This window comes from Choloepus didactylus, chromosome 19, assembly GCF_015220235.1.
Source record: "Choloepus didactylus isolate mChoDid1 chromosome 19, mChoDid1.pri, whole genome shotgun sequence".
NCBI lineage: Eukaryota > Metazoa > Chordata > Mammalia > Pilosa > Megalonychidae > Choloepus > Choloepus didactylus.
In genome coordinates this window covers 50,089,476-50,104,355 of record NC_051325.1, presented here as the reverse complement: position 1 = coordinate 50,104,355, position 14,880 = coordinate 50,089,476, and the positions used below count along the sequence as shown (strand labels likewise).

The 14,880-nt window shown below is 39.3% G+C and overlaps 1 long non-coding RNA gene across 2 annotated transcripts; it reads left to right on the top strand.

Annotated features, from left to right (window-relative positions):
* The first annotated feature begins 2,652 nt into the window (after positions 1–2,652).
* On the top strand, positions 2,653–12,562 carry LOC119515736. Of its 2 annotated transcripts, none has more exons than XR_005213134.1 (3): positions 2,653–3,251; positions 3,570–3,661; positions 11,634–12,562. It is a non-coding gene; the product is annotated as an uncharacterized LOC119515736 (long non-coding RNA). The 2 variants fall into 2 exon arrangements; XR_005213133.1 differs by having other exon boundaries at positions 3,515–3,661.
* The last annotated feature ends 2,318 nt before the right edge of the window (positions 12,563–14,880 follow it).

Genomic DNA, 14,880 nt, shown 5'->3' with positions numbered 1-14,880 from the left:
TCTCTTTGGCATTTGACAGCCTGATTAGTATGTGTCTTGGAGTGGGTCTATTCGGATTTATTCTGTTTGGAGTTCTTTGGGCTTCTTGGGTGTGCATATTTAAGTCTTTTATAAGACTGTCCTGTGTCTGGATATACGTGGGATTCTAACTAACTACCTGAGTGGCTTTATAGGCTGTGTCCCTGGTGGGAGGTAGGAAGGATCCAGGCTGTTGCCTCAGGGTACATCCCAAGCTGCGTAGGACTGAGTGAGGGGGTGGGAAGAGGACTGGCCAGTTGAGGAAGGAAGTTTCCTATCTGATATTTTGCTCTTTCTTCAATTCAGCATTTGTGTAGTCCTTTTCTAGTTTCTACCATCCTCCAGAGTTCTGCACAAGTGAGATTTGTCCTTTTATTCACTAGGTGATGTCTTCTGACACCATGTTGATGACATCGTCTCTCTGCCATCATTTTTATAGGTTTTAATTAAATGTTTATTACTTGAATGAATGACAGTTTCATCCAACAATCTTTAAACTGCTTAAAACTGTGACAGTATTTAATTTTTCAAATTTCATGAGCTTATTCCTTCTGTACAATAGTTTCTGAAAGCTTGATAATTCTATTTCTTATCAAAATTTCTTTTGTTCATGGTGAATAAATTGATGGCTTTACAAAATTTTTTCATTAGAATGAAAAGGTAGATTCCTGCCAGACATTTCGTCTAGTTGCAAATTATCTGAACTGAAGCAAAAATATCAGTTAAATTTTTACATCAGTCTCTAAAAGTTCATAAATTATATTATACCACTTTAGGCTTTATTTAGCTTTTGATTTTATGTGAAGCTTACTGCCCTGAAAATTTCTAATTACATAGCAGAAATCTTAATATTCAAAGGAGTTCACCCTTACAAAAATCAGGAAGACAGGACCCTGAAAATGGCTTTCCACTCAAGACCTCCCCATTTCCCATGGGGATGCATCGTGGTCATGATTTTCTGATGCTCACATGTCAGACAAAGATGCCATCATTTCTGAAAGGTGTTTTTCTCTGCCTTTACATAGGTTGGCACATTTTCCCCCCAGCATGTAAAATTTTTATATTTCTTCTGCCCTCTAACATTTCTGTGGAGAATCTGGCTGTCCTGCTTTTCTCCTTTGAAAGTAATGTATCTCTTTCTCTGGCCACTTTTAAGAGTTTCTTTTTGCCTTTGCCTTTTAGCGATTTAATTGCTGAAATGTTTTTTCTGGCTTGGGGTTCACGGAACCTCTTGAATCTGTGGATTCAAGATGAAATGTCTTTCATTAATTCTGGAAAATAATCAGCCATTATGACTTTAAATACTGATTTTGATCACCATTCTCTCTCCCCTCCATCCTCTGATTTCTGGAACATATTTCCAACCACCATAGACATACTGCAAGCACAGCATCCTAAAGATCAATGCATTACCCTCCTATGCTCAATGTTATGTTTCCCAATCTCAGCATACAGTACTAGCATTTACCCAGCTGCTCATGCAGGAGATCTGAACATTACGTCTCCCACTGCACAGCCAGTTAGTGGCAAAGTCCTCTTCTTATTGTGTAGGATTAGTTTCCCCCATCCCTCCCCCACTGGCTACCTGTGATCATGTCTCACACTGGAGTCCTAATTTTCTTCCTCTTTAATTGACATTTAAGTCATTTTTCATTTTTCTAGAGTAGGGAGAGCAAATGTTTTCTTTAAAGCATCAAGTAATAGATTTTTTGGCTTTACTGGCCAGACGGTCTCAGTCAAAACTACTCATCTCAGCTTTTGTAGCATGAAAGCAGTCATAGATAATGTTTAAACAAATGGGCATGGCTAGATTTGGCTTGCAGTAGGTTGGGTTTAGCCTACAGGCTGTAGTTTGCCAACCCCTCATATAGGAGCATTGCTTCTAAAATTCAATTTTGATCACAAAACTCCAGTCCTTGCTTGTTAATACCTCTTTCTGACTTTCCGTTTTTCACAATGGTCTCCCACATGGAAGACAGGGTGCACCCTAGAAATCCATTGGGCTTCCATTTACATTGGCATTTTGATGCAAAGAATGAGAAATAAGTAAGCTTTATTACTAAAGGAACACATTATACTTTCTAAGCAAATGTACATGTTAGTTATATGTGCAAGCAGGTTTTACTGATGTGTTATACCACCTAAAATTTTTCAAGACTACTAACTGTAGAAAAATGTCCCTTTATTTGCTCACCTCTGAACAATATTTAGCCATTTGTCTCATCACAGCCCAGCTCCTTATTATCTTTTCATACTAAGATATGTGTAGTTCTCTGAACTTCCCACCTGTTTTATGCTTGTGTCTTAGTTTTCTGGGGTTGCTTTATCAAATACCACAGACCTAGTCAGCTTAAATCATAGGAATTAATTGTCTCACAGTTTTGGAGGCTGAAAGTCAAAATCAAGGTGTTGGCAGGCATGCTTTCTCTGAAGTCTGTAGGCTTCTGGCTGTGGCTTGTGGGCAACCCACAACTCAGTCTCTGCCTCTGTCCCAGGCATCTATCTCCGTTTGGCTCCTGTTTTCTCCTTCTCCTGTGTCCACATTTCCTGTGCTTAAAAGGACTCAAGTCATTGGCTTCATTTTGGCTTAATAGCAGCTTCAAAAATCCTTTTTACAAGTGGGTTCCCATTGACATGACTGGGGATTAGGACTTGAGCATGTCTTTCTAGGGGACATGATTCAATCCATAATAGCCTTCATGTATTTCTTACTGCTCCCATTCCTATAAAACACCCTATTTATGTTTCAGGACTAAAATTATTACCCCCTCAAAGAAGCCTGATGACACAAAATGGAAAGAGCTTTCTCCTTTTATAACTACCCTTTGTCTTATATGCGTTTCCGTCATTGTCCCTCATTGCACATGTACATTTCTGTGTATGTCACTCTCTCAGAACCTACGCGGCTTGAGAGCAAGATCGGTGTTGTGAGTTAGTGACCCACGAAATAATGAACTTCAAAAGTGAGTACAGTGACAGGATGTTTCTAATACTTTTTACCTTCCCACAAAGTATATCTCTTTATGGTTTTCCATCATCCGTAACAGTGGTCTCTTTGTACTTGATGCCACACTATTCTAATCACTTCATATTAAACATATTCTGTCAGGGATCGGTTTCATTCAAGGCTAACTGTGGACCTCACCCAGGATGAGTGGCAGCAGCTGGACCCTGATCAGATAATCCTGTGCAAGGATGTGATGCTGGGGAAGTACAGCCACCGAGTCTCAGTGGTAAGTACAGCCTCCCTGTATAACTCCAAGAGCATGCATTTTCTCTGTCATAAAATCATATTGAATTTCTGACTTTAATTATTTAGCTTTGAGAATCAGAGAGAAAGGTAATTAAACCCTCTTAAGCAGTGGAAATGCATGTGTTTACTCAATGACCCGTCTCCTCTGCCCAACCCTCTGGCCAAAAGGTTCTACCTTTATGGAGCTATGGCTGAGCATCTTCATTGTTCAGTTTCTGAAGCTGTACTTTCTTCATTCTTCAGAGTCCCTGAAGTCCAAAGAGCTTGGTCCAGCTTATGTGTCATTTCCCATTAACAGGGACCATGTTAGCAAACCAGATGTGATCTTCAAATTGGAGCAAGGAGAAAAACCATGGAGAGTGGAGGAATTCTCAAGTCAGAACTACCCAGGTAAGTAAGTGATAACTGAGCAGGTAGAAACCAATGGAAATGAGAGTTCCAAGGTGAACAATATCATATTGGTATCTTTGTAGTGTTTTCAGGAATCTCTTTTTATAGTTCCAGACCCTTGGAAGCAATGGGGTTCAGTTAACTGCCATGCCATAGATACCTAAATCATTCTCCCTGAAGAAAACTTTTTTTATAAAGACTCCTGCCGCTAAGTTACCTATCCCTAGAATTCAGTTTTTCTGTTGCCTATCTCACCTCGTCCCTATTGTTATAGATATGTTTTATATTCGAGCATTCATAGGCCCGTCATAAAAAAACATAAATCTTGCTTGACTTTCATGGTCTGCTCTTTCTGGTTACCTTCCCATTTTCTCTTCATCCTTTAATAGAGAAATAACTCATTCTCACTTTCCATTCTCAGTCCCAGGGTTGGAGCTAGGGTGAGGCAAGCAAGGGGCCTAGAGCATAAAATTTAAGATGACATGTACTCACGGTGTTGTCTAGGTGTCCTGGGTGCCTCAGTTTAGCCTACAGTCTCACTTTCCATTCTTCTCTTTATTCATGCAAATTCCAGAGTTCCCATGCCATTTACAACATTTCAGAATTGCCCTTCCTTGTGGTTTCTTTTTTTTTTTTAATTAAATTCAGTTTGAGATATATTCACATACCATACAATCAACTGTTCATAGTACCATCGTATATAAAAGTAAAAAAGAACATCCAAATTGCTCCCCCCAATCCCACCCTATTTTTCATTTAGTTTTTGTCCCCAATTTTCTACTCATCCATCCATACACTGAATAAAGGGAGTGTGATCCACAAAGTTTTCACAATCAGTCACCGCTTGTAAGCTACATTGTTATACAGTCGTCTTCAAGAGTCAAGGCTACTGGGTTGCAGTTTGGTAGTTTCAGGTATTTACTTCTAGCTAATCCAAGACATTAAAACCTAAAAAGGGTTATCTATATAGTGCATAAGAATGTCCACCAGAGTGACCTCTCAACTCCATTTGAAATCTCTCAGCCACTGAAACTTTATTTCGTTTTATTTTGCATCTCCCTTTTGGTCAAGAAGATATTCTCAATCCCATGATGCTGGGTCCACATTCATCCCCGGGAGTCATATCCTGCATTGCCAGGGAGATTTACACCCCTGGGAGTCAGGTCCCACGTAGAGGGGAGGGCAATGAGTTCACCTGCCAAGGTGGCTCAGTTAGAGAGAGAGAGGGCCACATCTGAGCAACAAAGAGATACTGGGAGAGACTCTTAGGCACAATTACAAGCAGGTTTATCCTCTCCTTTGCAGTAACAAGCTTCATAAGGGCAAGCCCCAAGATAGAGGGCTCGGCATACCAAATTGCCAGTCCTCAATGTTTGTGAGAACATCAGCAACAATCCAGGTGAGGAAGTCCAACACTTCCACATTTTCTCCCAGCTCCTCAGGGGGACCCTGCATGTATATTTTTATTTTCCACCCAGATTACTTTGGGATGTGTCACTATTTCACACTAACCTATACAAACCTACCAGATCTCATTTCCTATTCAAAGTTCCATGTAATTATGGTGTTTGAACAAACTGACTGTAGAAGTTATACTGTTTAGAAAATATAGATCCTGCACCAAATTAACATCTCTTCCCTTGGTCTCACATGGAAGTTGAAGTTCCAAAGCACAGTCAGTTTCGACCTTTACCCTTTGACCTGATTTGCCCCAGTCCTAACCAGATCTGATTCATTCACGTCTCTAACTGAAGTCTGGGCTGTTTTTCAGCTTTTTTTTTTTTTTTTTTAACAGTTATTGTATGTGTTAATACTGACATTCATATCTGCCAAACTCTAACTCTGAGTTTCAGGTGTCACACAGATACCCAATGTTCCAGAGACCAATCAGGTTATACACCAAGGTATCAACATCTCAGAGTTTGGAGATAGCCATTATGATTCAGGAATAGATGCGTCTGCTGTAAGAGCTTACTATCTGAGGATCATTACAATAATCGTTCCCCTGATAAGCTGTGCTCTAAGATTCAATTCTGAGTTTACACATTGTAGTTAGTCCATATTGGTGAGGCATTATAGTGTTTGCCTTTGTTTCTGGCGTAGTTCACTCAAAATGCTGTCTACAGGATCCATTCACCTTGTTGCGTGTCTCATAACTTCACTCCTTCTCGCAGTTGCTCAATATTCCGTTGTATGCATACACCACAGTTCACCATTCTTTCCTCAGTCAATGTACCCTTAGGCCACCTCTACCCATTGCAAATCATGAATACAGCCTCCATAAACATGTGGTTTCTTTTTGATAATATCAACTGTCTCTCTGAAGTCCGTTTTTCCTGGTCTCACTGTCTCATGTCTGTCTCTAAGTGCTTGCATCTTGTATGTCTTATTTAATTCTCTGCCAATTGTACTTCCAATATACTTTGTGCTTACTGTTTTTTATGACTATTTCTCTTTATAAATACATAATAAAAAATAGGTTGACAGAAGTGTCAAAAGTACTATTATTTTCCGGTTTCCTCTTCCCTTCACCCTTTAGTAAAAGAAGTCGATGTGGGTGGGTATGCTTCCCATCCCCCCACCCCCCAAATCAGCCAGGTAGGGAATATTTGCATTTAAAATTTCTTTAATCCTGGGAGGTTGGACCTCAATTCCAATCCCCAACAACACAATATTTGTAAATACCTCATTTGACAGAAGTATAAAGACTCACAAGTTATTGTTAATTGTACTCCTTTCTAGAAGTTGATGATGCCTTGGAGAATGACAAGAAAATTCAAGACAAACATTTGAGGCAAATCATATTCTTTAGCAACAAAACTCTGATTAGAGAGAGCTAATGTATTTGGGAAAACCTTTAATCCAGCATAAATATTGTTCCCTCAAGAAAAATACTCTCTAAATATGATTCTTGTGAAAACAGTTGGAGAAATAATTCAGAAGTAATTGTTGCAAAGAAAAGCCATTTTAAAAAGATCCCTGGGAGGCTGGGCAAGATGGCGGCATAGAGAGGTATGGAATTTAGTTAGTCCTCTAGAGCAACTAGTAAAGAGCCAGGAACAACTAGTAAATAATCTGGAACAACTGCTGGGAGACAGCCGTGACTGTCCACACATTGTACAGCCTGGAATGGGTAGAACAGCTGCGATCACAGCACAAAAACTGTAAGTAAAAACTGCAAACTGGCGCCTCTCCCCCCGTGGCAGGCTAAGCTGCAAAACTTTTCTGTGGGAGAAAGAAGCAGTCCCTGCCAGGAGCAAGTGAATACAGTTCAACCAATCTCCAACTGGGATTTTAATTAACAAATGTGGACTGCTGAATACAAGCTTCAAACACAGACAAACCCCTAACAAGCAGCAAAGTACCCTGAGGTTGCTCCCAGGAGGTGGGGCTGATGGAAAAAAAAACATAGAGGCTTTTGGAGATGGCTGAGCTTAGAATACTGGAAAACGGCTGTGCCCCAAGAAAAGGAGCACAGAGGACTGAGTACTATCTCTGGCTGACAGGCGAAACTAGGGGGATGGGGACTGGCTCTAAAAAGGGGCTTTTTTTCTCTCTCAATCTGAGTTGCTCAGTGGAAAACGCCTCAGGCATTTTCAGTTCTCTGTGTGCTGACCCAGGCAGGTGTGGAGTTAACAGCATCAGAGAGACAAAAGAGTAATTCAAGTGCAGAAGATGCTTTAGAGGACTAACTAAATTCCCTAAGAGGAGGGGGACTAACTAAATTCCCTAAGAGGATGGGGGTGGGGCTCTCAAGTGGCTGCCCTCCCTTCAGAACTCAGACCCCAGGGCCTGGGGGAAAACAAACAATCAAACCATAAACAACTTAAGCTGAGAATTAAAGGGACCACACCTCTTTACACCAGTGGGGAGTGACGGGCTGACAGGTGCCACTTAGGAAAAGCACAGCATCTAGAGGCCTCACAGGAAAGTCTGTCAATCTTCTAGGACACACCCTCAAGGAAACCTGATACTGAATACAGCCTCCTCCTGAGACCTGAACCCATTCTGGTCTGGGAAAATCTGATTGGGGTAACCAAGGAAACCAGATGCCTAGGCAACAGAAAACTACAGATGACCCTAGGAAAAAGGAAGATACAGCCCGGTAAAAGGAACAAACTTACCCTTCAACTGAGATACAGGAATTAAAACAACTAATTGAAGATCTTCAAATAAAAATGCTAAATCAATTCAAAAACCAATTCAATGAGTTGAGGGAAGATACAGCAAAAAAGGTGAAGGATATAAAGAAAACATTGGGCAAACATAAGGAAGAACTTGAAAGTTTGAAAAACAACTGGCAGAATATGGAAGTGAAAGGCACAACACAAGAGATGAAAAACACAATGGAGACATACAACAGCAGATTTCAGGAGGCAGAAGAAAACATTCAGGAACTGGAGAACAAGACACCTGAAATCCTACACACAAAAGAACAGATAGGGAAAAGATTGGGAAAATATGAGCAACAACTCAGGGAATTGAATGACAACATGAAGTGCATGAATGTACATGTTATCGGTATCCCAGAAAGAGAAGAGAAGGGAAAAGGGACAGAAGCAATAATAAAGGAAATAATCAATGAAAATTTCCCATCTCTTATGAGAGACATAAAATTACAGATCCAAGAAGTGCAGCATACCCCAAACAATAGATCTGAATAGATCTATGCCAAGACACTTAATAATCAGATTATTAAACATCAAAGATAGAGAATCTTGAAAGCAGCAAGAGAAAAGAGATCCATCACATACAAGGGAAGCTTGATAAAACTGTGTGTGGATTTCTCAGTAGAAACCATGGAGGCAAGAAGGAAGTGGGGAGATATATTTAAGATACTGAAAGAGAAAAACACCAACCAAGAATCCTATGTCCAGCAAAACTGTCCTTAAAATATGAGGGAGAGTTTAAAATATTCTCTGACAAATAGACAATGAGTTTGTGAACAAGATGCCTGCTCTAAAGGAAATACTAAAAGGAGTGCTACAGACAGGAAAAGACAGGAGTGAGGTTTGGAGCACAATTTTGGGTGATGGTAGCACAATAATGTAAGTATACTAAACAAAGATGACTGTGAGTATGGTTGAAAGAGGAAAGTTTGGGGCATGTAGGACACCAGAAGAAAAGAGGAAAGATAAAGACTAGGGTTGTATAACTTAGTGAAACCTAGAGTGGTCAACAATTGTGATAAAATGTACAAATATGTTTTTACATGAGGGAGAACAAATGCATGTCAACCTTGCAAGGTATTAAAAATGGGGTGGTATTGGGGAAAAATATAATCAATGCAAACTAGAGTCTGTAGTTAATGGAAACATTGTATTATGCTTCCTTTAATGTAACAAAGGCAATATACCAAAGCTAAATGCCTATAAGAGGAGGATATAAGGGAGACGTATGGGATTCTTGACATTGGTGATGTTATCTGACTTTTTTATTGTACTTGATTTTAATTTTATCTTTTCTTTTGTTGCTTTTTATTAGTATTTATGTTATGTTATTATGTTGAGTGAAATAAGTCAGACATAAAAGGACAAATATTGTATGATCTCACTGATTTGAACTAATTATAATATGTAAACTCATAGACATGAAATATAGGTTACCAGGACATAGAATGAGGCTAAAGAATGGGGAGCGGTTGCTTAATATGTGAAGAATGTGTAATTAGATTTAACTTAAGCATTTGGAAATGGACAGAGGTGATGGTAGCAGTTATTGTGAGAATAACTAATAGTGCTCAATGATGTGTGAATGTGGTGGAAAGGGGAACTTTAGAGTCATGTATGTCACCAGAAGGAAAGTTGAAGATTAAAACATGGGAATGTGTAATACAGTGAATCTTGTGGTGGACAATGTCTGTGATTAACTGTACAAATATTAGAAATTTCTTTTATGAACTAGAACAAATGTATGACACTGTAACTGTAAGTTAATAATAGAGGGGTAAACAGGGGAGATGTACCTATTGCAAACTATGTACTATAGTTAGTAATATTTTAATATTCTTTCATCAGCAGTAGCAAGTGTATTATACCAATACTATGAATCAGTAATGGAAGGGGGTTAGGGATATGGGAGGATTTGAGTTTTCTTTTTTTTATTTTTATTTCTTTTCTGGAGTAATGAAAATGTTCTAAAATTGAAAAAAAAATAATTGTGGTGATGCACAACTGTATAATAGTACCATGAACAATTGATTGTACACTTTGGATGACTGCATAGTATTTGAATAATCTCAATAAAATTGAATTTTAAAAAAACTCTTGGATTTTAGGCATCTTAGCTACCTAAGGGCTCTTATTTGCTAGATAGTGAGGTTAACTTTCAGAGCCAATTATTTGTACCCACTGGATCAAAATCTTGAAAGATAAAGCTCACAAATAGTAACACCCTTTGTTTATCATAATTTTCTATGAGTTTCTTGGGAAGGAACCATTTTAGCATGTTGAGAGAAACGAATCTTCTCCTCTTCTCCTGTAATAATAAACTAGAAGGAAAAAGGTTAAAAAAAAAAAAGATTCCTGATAAATACAATTAATGTGGAAATCAAAACTGTATACTAAGCACGAGAAAAGTCATTCTGAAATGAAAAAGTACAAATATAATCAAATTAGGAATGCCAGAACTCAAAATGAAGATCTTATTCTGTACCAGAATATTCAGACTTTGAAATAACCCTTTGACTATAATCAGTGTGGAAAAACCTTCCTCGAGAAAAGTCCTCATTACACAGAAGAGGGTACATGCTGAAAGGAAACCAAATGGATGTAATGAATGTTGGAAAACCTTCTCTTAGAAGTCCACCCTCATTGTACATCAGAATTCACACAGGGGAGAAACCCTATGCTTTCAATGATTGTATGAAAACTTCCCATATGAAGACGCACCTCACTCGACACCAAAGAACTCAAACTGGAGAGAGAGCCTATGATTGCAGTGAATGTGGGAAAACCTTCACTGACAGTCAGTTCTTTTCTTACATCAGAAAATGCATAGAGTGGAGAAATCATATAAGTGTATTGAATGTGGACTTTCTTTCAGAGGTCAGCCCTCACTGAACATTTCAGGACACACAGAGGGAAGAAATATTATGAACGTAATAATGTGGGAAAACAACCACCAGAAGGTAGGTCTCACGCACCATAAGAGAACACACACTGGAGAGAGACCCTATGAATGTACTGAATGTGAGAAAACTTTCTACCAGGAGTTCTCCTGCATTGAACATCAGAGAATTCACACTTGGGAGAAACCATATAAATGTAATGAATGTAGGAAATCCTTCTGCCATATGTCAGTCCTCAGTGTACATCAGAGAATTTACATAGGAGAGAAACCTTAATGTAATGAATATGGGAAAACCTGTCATCAGTTGTGGACTCTCACTGAACCTAGAAAATATTCACAGGGGAGAAACCTTATGAATGTAACAAATGTGAAAAAAACATTTCACCACAAATCAAACCTCCTTTTGCATCAGAAAACTCACAAAGAATAATTTCCAAGAAAGCAATGAATTACAATAAGTCAACAAATTGAATAATTTACATGAGGCTAAAATCCTATGAATTCTCATGAAGGAGTGAAATCTCATTAATGTATTGGATGTGGGAAGTTTTTCTGCCATACTCAATATTTACTATATGCTGGGAACTCAGAGGAGAGGAATACAGTGTGTTTAATAATTATTATTAATGTGGTAGAACATTCAGTATAAATGGTGAAAATGTTCAGCAACAATTCAAACATTATGTCAAGTGTGCCTCCCTTTTAAAATAATGAAACAGGTATTAAAATGTTAATAGTCCTTTCTTCTGTTTCTTGATGGTGTGTTATGATGTGTGAGTTCATTCTGAATTAATACCAATTGTTCCTATGCTGATTAACAATTTTCTGTCTTATGGTTTATTAAATTCTCAAATTAGGTAACTTGGTTTTTGTCTTCTCATTCTGTCTCCATATCTTTTAGTGACTGAGACCAGTTACTTTATCTACAGAAGTGGCTGTTACCCATGGTGCCCCCATCCTCCTGACTGCACACTGATGACACCATGGATGAACATTTGAGAAAGCTGGGCCAGTGAGAACCCTTCCTGAGATAATGTAATGGGAGCTAAGTCCAGGAGAGCTAATATGTGATCCTAGACCCTCCAGCAGCTAAGTCAAGAAAACAGCTATTACTGAAGGAAAAAGATGCAGCGATAAGCAGACTTGAGCGGCAAAGAGAATTCTGATGGTGTTTAAACCCAGAAAGTGTTTGTCTCCTTGGTTTTTGTATTCCCTTATATCCACTCACCCCTATTCCTTCAGTGGTTTATATTATCTAATATGTTTACAAAAATTTATTGGATTTTCTAATAGACATGCTCACCAAGGTGTTCTTTAGAGTTCTTTGATCAAATTCTGGGAACAAAAGGTCTCTGTAATTCTGTTTAGACTTACATTATCCATATATGTGTGTGTATATATATATACACACACACAGGCAGGATTATTAGGCAGGACTGCCATTTTTATGAGGTTAACATTAGTAGGAAATGTTTTTCTTTCGAGTCTTGATTTCCATGTGTGGGATTTTCCCGAAACCCAATTCTGGCCTCTCTCCGCCTCACTATGCATTCTGCCCCAGGTAAGATGGAGGAAGTTTATCTAATTGTAAAACTGAGAAGAGTAACCGGATTTGCCCAGCTCAGCACTTTCTCCTCTTGTTGCGACTGAACTACAATTTGATGTCCTCTCTAATCCTGTGTACCTAAAGTCATCTGCTGGGAAACATATCCTGATCAGCATTATCTATAATTGGGTTAGTAAATTAGTCTGATTCCATCATGCAATTAATTGGCCATTCGGTGGACATACTAAGTTGCATCCTCCAATTCAGTGTTGATCAGTAATAAAGGTGGCATCTTAATCCCCGTCTGCTACTGCTTGTTTTAATTTTTGATTGTTTAGAATACAGGTGGGAAAGAATGGTGCTTTTTATTTGCAGCCCTCTCAGAGAACCCAACATAAACAGACTTAATCCAATTCCTAAACCCAGAATGGCTTCAGGAAAACTTTTGCATAAGGTCCCTGTAATGTTGCCATAGGAGCATAGTGTGAATATTCCTAAAACATGTCCCAGAAGGAACTATGGTCATTTACCAGTGTGACTGTGTACTGGAGAAAGGAGAATACCCAGACCTTGCATGGGTAATTAGATATTGGCTCTGAGATAATTTTTAGAATTCCCAACCACCACAAGGTTCACAGTGAGTTCTTATCAAAGTTGAGATAGAAGGAGTTTGAAATCTGAATCTATCTCACAGAGGGTTTGGTTCAGTCACTGGGACCACAAACCCATGCTGTGGTTATCTTTCTAGTTACAGAATATAGTAGAGGAAGACTTAGTAACTGGAAGAATCTCCACTTTAGTTCTCAGACTAAGGAGAGACATACCAATACTCTTGCACTCCATGATAATATAATCTAGGCTGGATAATTTTTAAACTGTTTTAGACCAAAAAACAAAAACAAAAACAAAAAACATAGGCAAAGATGTAACTATTGATTTCACACAAATATCACTGTTTACATGGTGTACATGGACTATAGTATGGTGTGTACTTATTCTGATTTTGCAATCTATGGAAGTTGAATAGCCCCCACAGAGATAATCTTAAATGAAATTAAAGCCAAATTAATAGCCAATTATCCTATAAAATTTTACTCCATGAGAATCAGAATTATCAGATAAAAGAATTCCTTAGTTTAAAAGTAACAAATCTAGTTATGTGAACTCATATTTTGCTATATTCTATATTTAATTTGAAAAAAAGTATAACTTTTAAAAACTACCATATAAACAGCTTTGATTAGAAAGGAAATGAGCTGTTTCTCTCCCCTACTGGTTTCCCCTAAGCGAACACTCTCAATTCTAAAAGGATAAAATATCCCCCTTTTTTTTTTTTGTTTGTTTGTTTGTTTACAATTTATGCTTTAAAATTTTTAATTCCTGGCACCCTGTCATTTAGAAATCTTTGTGCATTTAGGACTAGTTGATTGTCAAGTCATTGGTTCACTAAAGCCTGCTTCTGAGACAATCATCTCTGCACAAGAAAGAAGAGATTATGCATGCAATATAAAAATGAATCCTAGGGAGGGTGGTAGAATAGGAGAGGCAGAGCAAACTCTTCCATTTGGAATAACTAGAGAAAAGGCAGAAAATGACCAAGACAGTGGTTCCAGGGTACAAGTAGCCAGAGAAGGACCTCTACAATATATAGCAGGGACTTGGATGAAAAAGTAGAGAAATTACGAGTGAAATGATGAGGCGAGTTTATTGACTCAGGACCACCACCGGGGCTGGCAGCTACATGCAGACCAGAGTGGGAGAGAGAGGAGCTCCACACTCCCATCTCAGCAACCAGCTGGTGAGATAATCCTACTCAGTCCCAAAGCCAGGAACTCCTGTGAGGGAACTCAGGAACCAGCAGCCACACACACAGAAACCTTGGTGCAGCATGCAGTGCCTACCCTCAGCCCTGAGGTGGGCTGCTGCAGGGGCGTGACTCTGGGGAGGGCTGGGGGGCCCACCCCTCGAGAGGAGAGGGAAAGCAGAGCTGATCTGACAATCGGCAGGTGAGAGCGACAGTCTAAGCTCTGCCTATCTCCCTTCTCCCTAGAGGCCAGGGCATTTATGGGTGGAGAGGTGAGGACAAGGGAAGGTGCCACATGGAAGCACCCCTCCCACACCCCAGAGGGACATACGCACACAGTGGGCAGGAATCTTGTGGGCCAACTAAAAGCACACCTCTGAGTTAGCTGAGGGTTGGGGAAGGTGAAACTTGCAGCCCCACAACCCGAGATTGATTGACTTGAGGCCTAGGAGTCACCAGACCCACTGTGAATTTAAGCGGATTCTCCACTGAACTGTGCAGTGCCCACTCCCCAACCTTGGAGCTGACAGTCTCCAGTGCAGCGGAGAACTGCAGTGTTGATTGGATTTCCACCTGGTTTGGACCCCTCCAAGAAGGCAGCCACAGTCAGGGAAAAGCAGACTTGAAGGAAAGAGGTGGCCCAAGAGCATCAGCTGCTGGGAAGACAGGGAAAGTACACTCTGACAAATTGTGTTTCTGCCAAATTTTATACAGATGTCCAAAGAAATGAGCATTTCCCAAAATAACTTTATCGAGATAAGCACATGCTACAAAAGCAACAGAAAATCAAGAAGCAAA